This window comes from Gossypium hirsutum, chromosome D03 (genome assembly GCF_007990345.1).
Source record: "Gossypium hirsutum isolate 1008001.06 chromosome D03, Gossypium_hirsutum_v2.1, whole genome shotgun sequence".
In the NCBI taxonomy this organism is placed as follows: Eukaryota; Viridiplantae; Streptophyta; class Magnoliopsida; order Malvales; family Malvaceae; genus Gossypium; species Gossypium hirsutum.
Genome location: NC_053439.1, coordinates 32,755,272 through 32,760,539, shown reverse-complemented (window position 1 = coordinate 32,760,539; position 5,268 = coordinate 32,755,272). Strand labels below are relative to the sequence as shown.

The 5,268-nt window shown below is 34.0% G+C and overlaps 1 non-coding gene across 1 annotated transcript; it reads right to left on the bottom strand.

Moving 5' to 3' along the window:
* Window positions 1–4,742: 4,742 nt before the first annotated feature.
* On the bottom strand, window positions 4,743–4,849 carry LOC121215816 (small nucleolar RNA R71). The gene has a single exon (XR_005911787.1). It is a non-coding gene; the product is annotated as a small nucleolar RNA R71 (small nucleolar RNA).
* Between the last annotated feature and the right edge of the window lie 419 nt (window positions 4,850–5,268).

Below are 5,268 nucleotides of genomic sequence, written 5' to 3'. Positions count from 1 at the left end.
GTCTCCTACTATGGAACTAGTCAATTTAATCTTAACCAAAATAGAATTGGTACTCAACTAATTTCCCATCAGCCACTAAAACTTCTATATTTCCCAGTAGAGCTTGCTAGCTTACCCTTTTATTTAGTTAACTCCAAAATCTCCTTTAAATTTAAAACTTTATGGGAATCTTGGTGTGGCATATACTAGTCCAGCCAAATAAAAATTCAAATTGTAGCATTATGCACTCCTTACACGTATCAACTACTTATGAGCATAATCAACATTATTAACCATATTCATATAAACCAAATTGGCACTCAAGTTCATATAGGCATAAAGTATACCAAAAGTGGCTTAACTAGATTGGTACATGCCAAACTATTTAAAAATGTAAATACATAAACATTGTTGAGTCAAGTTCGATTCCTAGATGCTAAGATGAGCCTTCCTTGATCCATAAAAAATCTACTATCCCTGCACACGGACAAAACAAAGTCATACGCCGAGCAAATATGCTCAGTGGTATTTCTATAATTCAGGTATGTAATATTAACATTAGCAATTGTACCCTAAGTAAAAATGTATAAATATATGCACATATCTACTATATACTTATAAATTGGAGTTACCAAGCTTTACATCTTCAATATAAACATGTTAAGTGTACAAAACTAACATAAATTCATCCCACTTCAATACAATCTATATAGGCATTTCATTATGCTTATAATAACAATATTTTAAACATATAAATGTCAAAACATTCTCTTATTAGTCCTATTTCCAATTTACCATTTCTAATATCACCTAATCCATTCGTTTCTAGAGTCTTTTAACTCACTTGAATCTGTTTCAACCTTAGGGCTTAGTTTCATTTGATTTACTTAAGCTATTATATGATTACATCAATTTGACTTCATTTAATCATAAAACACATTGATATAATCTTGTTAACTTGACTCATATTTTAAAGATCGATTCTCAGATTAGTCGATTTGTATCTCAAACTGGCACCGTAATGTATCATTGGCTAACCCAAAGTATAAACTTGTACAGTGAATAGAGTAACCATGTACAACCATATCCACAGGTTCAAGTACCGAATGTTACAATTAACTCAAATTGCTTGACAAGACTTCTAGTCTGACTTGTTAGAAATGTTTTGGCTCTATCAATTTTCAAGATTTAGCTTCAGCTATAATCCTTATCATATGAACTTGACAATTCTTAAAAATTCACTACAGTAGCAAATCTAGCAATATTTACAATTTTGACTTAATTTTATAAAACTGATACATCTAATTTAATCCTCGAGGCATAGCCACTACGAATGCTCTTCTATACGAATTTTATAGTTACTGAGAATATTGCATAAAGATGGCAGTGTCTGGCTTGGTCCTCTCCCATAATGATTATGATAATTTTGATCATGCACCCAAGATGAAACAATATTTCGAATTCTTTAAGAGGTAAAATTTGAAAGCAGAGATTTAAAACTTCTTGTTTAACTTTGGCCTTCAGCAGGATTAAACAACATGGTCGATATCTTGCCCTTTTTCCGCAGTTGGCATTGGCTAACTTAATCTTTATCTTAGACGAAAGCACATACTTTCCGATAATGGTTCTCTATGGTAACGGTTTGATTCTGCCTCCTTTCAGTTTCCTTTATACCTAAATTCTCATAGTTATCCATGCACTTGGATAAAAAATTCGTTGCCTACCACCGGCTATCTTCCACATATGTTCTCTTTAAAAATTTGGATCCTTACTCTGATTCATTCACACTATAATAGAGTAAGCTTAGGATTTTCCACCTTAACAGTTCCTCCAATCCAAACTCACAGTACTAAACATGTTGAAAGTTAAAAGAATGGATGCCCCATCATCTTGGTCAATTCATACTTTACAATCTAGCCCTAAGCTACTAGTTCATATTGTTCCCAATATTTAAAATTAATAGATAGTTCTTATCGATCCTTACCCTCCGCTTCTTTTCAATTGACTATCGGCCTAAGGTAACCTTTGGCAGAATTCCTCTTTTGCTAGCCTTATGTGGTCTATCTGTAGTAACCTAGTCCTCCTAAAATACCCTTTCTTTCTATTGATTCTTGATAGATTCTACCAATCAGGCTGTTAGAGCGATCATCATCTCCAAATGAACCTCAATGGACTTACCCTTCTCTAGCTACCCCTTCTACTTGTGCACCCTTAGATTTAGGTTCAACTTGAGCATCTCATTATCACCTAAATTCTGGTTTACTAGTCGAAATCTGTGTACACATACTGACAGATATTTCATACCATAATATGGTTTTTCCCTCTTAGTTCCTCATCATCATTAAGGATCGCACATCTTGAATATTCCACTTACCCGTGACCTTAGACGCATTGTATTCATCAAATCATACTACTCTCCATGTGAGTCATACAATGTTCTTATTTTTCTTATCTTGTCAACTTCCTAGTTCACTATCCTGGAGGACATTTGTCTATTTCCATAGCAAATCTATGGTCTTACACCTTGTAACCCGATGTTTAATGTCTTGGTGGACTCTATTAGTTGCTATAACTGAGCTATGGTCTTATACCTAGTAACCCCATGTTTAATGTCCTGGCAAACTCTATTGGTTGCCATAGTCGAGCTATAGTCTTATACCTCATAACCCCATGTTTAATATCCTCATAGACTTTATTAGTTGCCATAGTCGAGCTATGGTCTTATACCTTGCAACCCTATAAGTTTATGCCATATCAGACTCTATTGGTTGCCATAGTCGAGCTATGGTCTTAAACCTTATCCTCTTTCAAGGTATCACCCCGAATGACCTTACCGTCATTGTAGTGCGGGAACACAAAACTATATGGACTTTTTCAGTACATTTTGAGCTCTAATTCATGTAGTTTCGTAGCAAATTTTATTGAAATTCACACTTTAATTATAAAATAATTAATTTGCACTTAAATTATTAACATATTTAATTTTAATTATTTTTATAATAAATTTTCACAAATTTTGTTTATTTTCGACAATTTTACACAAAAGGTGAAAATTGGCTCAGCAGACACCTCAAAAGGCTTGAACCATTGGGGAAATTCTTGCATCAAGTGAACCAAGAGCAAGGCTGAATATTTTTACAGCCAAGGGTGGTTCAAATTATGGTTATTTTATGTACTTTAAATTAATTTTTATCCAAATTTAATTGGGTTAAAAATTAATATAAAGCTTGAAGAAGAAAATGACCTAATATGCTAAGTAGAGAAGACTGACCCACTAAGGCAATTGGAAGCCCAAAACCATCCCTATAGGTGATCCAAGTAGCTAATTTTTTTCTGATTTTATTACTTGCAAAACAACCCTCAAATTTCTTTAAACTCTATTCAAACCCCTCCACTTTTCACGCCTTTGAATATTTTCCTTAAGCTAAATATATCAAAGTTTGAATTCTCCAAACTTGCTCCTTTTGTGGCCAGCCAAAGAAGAGTGCATCGCTGATAATTATTTGCTATTTTTATTAGCCACTCCCACCTATAAATACCCCCCATTGTTACCTCATTCAACAAACATTCATTTCTCACACATCTCTTCTTTCCTCTTTTCTATTTTCCTTTGTTTTCTCATTTCCCTTGTTCATTTCCTTGTTCATTTCCCATCTTAGAAAATAGCTGCCATCCACCTTATTTTAGCAACATTTCAAGTTTTCATACATACCTTGATCAACAGAATGCGCAAAGAAGAAGATGAGTGTATTAGTCTTGCTACAGAGAAACACCAAGATTACTTTCTAGTTCCCTTCTCTTTAGATTTTCTTATTTATGTTATGCACATGATGATGAATATTTGTTGTGTTGGTATTCTTGATTTAATTAAAATGACTTAAATTAAATTGGTGTTGGATTAATTGCATTCTATTCACTTAAATTACTGAAATCATGTTTGTGTCTTTATAGGTCTTGGTAAGTTGTTCAATTAAGTAAAATCATGTTTATGTTATGCTGGCATTATAATTGTAAGGCAACAATTAAATTAATTATTTAAACGGAATGAAATTGTAATTAATGGGCGTAGTACTTAATTAGTGCATGTTTAATTTTCTAAGGTAGCTGAAGGTTAAATTAGCGACGATATTAAACAATAAATTAGTCTTGCATAACTTGCAAGTTTATTATTTTGTTTAAATTTAATTCTATTATTTTTCTGTGATTGTTTCAAGTGTTTATGAGTATTGATGGAATTATAAACTTACTCCCCATAAACCTTGAGATTGAAAGAACTTTTCGACAAATAAGAAGAAAAACAAGTCAGTAAAGTACTGAAGAGATGAACTTTGAAAATGTGAATCAAGGAAATGGAACAAATCATGCTTAAAATCCTATCGTTATTGCTGATGATAAGGATAGAGCTCTAAGATAGTATGCTATGTTAATGTTCATAAGCTTAATTTGGGTATTAGGAGACCCGAAATCGAGACACAACAATTCGAGCTGAAGCCAGTCATGTTTCATTTGATTCAACCAATCGACCAATTTAGTGGAATGTCTATCGAAGATCCTCACCTTCACTTAAGATTGTTTATGGAAGTGAGCGATTCTTTCAAATTAGTTAGAGTACCCGAAGATGCACTACGATTAAGCTGTTCCCATATTCACTATAGGACAGAGCTCAAGCCTGGTTGAACTCATTACCACCAAATTCCATTACCACATGGCAAGAGTTAGCAGAACGATTCCTTATGAAGTACTTCCCACCTAGCAAGAATGCTAAGTTAAGGAACGATATCACTACCTTCCAACAGATGGATGACAAGTCCTTGGATGAGGCATTGGAAAGGTTTAAAGAACTATTATGAAGATGCCCTCCTCACGGAATCCCTCATTGCATCCAATCAGAGACGTTCTATAAAGGTCTCAATGCTCACACGAGGATGGTAGTGGACGCTTCAGCTAATGGTGCTCTCATTTCTAAGTCTTATAATGAGGCTTATAAAATCATCAAAAGGATTGCAAGCAACTATTACTAATGGCCAATCAATCGAGTAGCGCCAGGAAGACGAGTCGCTGGAGTACATGAAGTGGATGCTCACACATCACTTGCATCTCAGGTATCCTCCATATCCTCAATGCTTAAAAACTTTACCAATAATGGGTTTAATAATTTTGCATCTCAGCCACCGAATCAATTTAAAAATGTAGCCTGTGTTTATGGTTAGGAAGGATACTTGTTTGAAGAATGCCCATCAAACCAAGAATCCGTGTATTACATGGGTAACCAAAACCAGAACCGAGGAT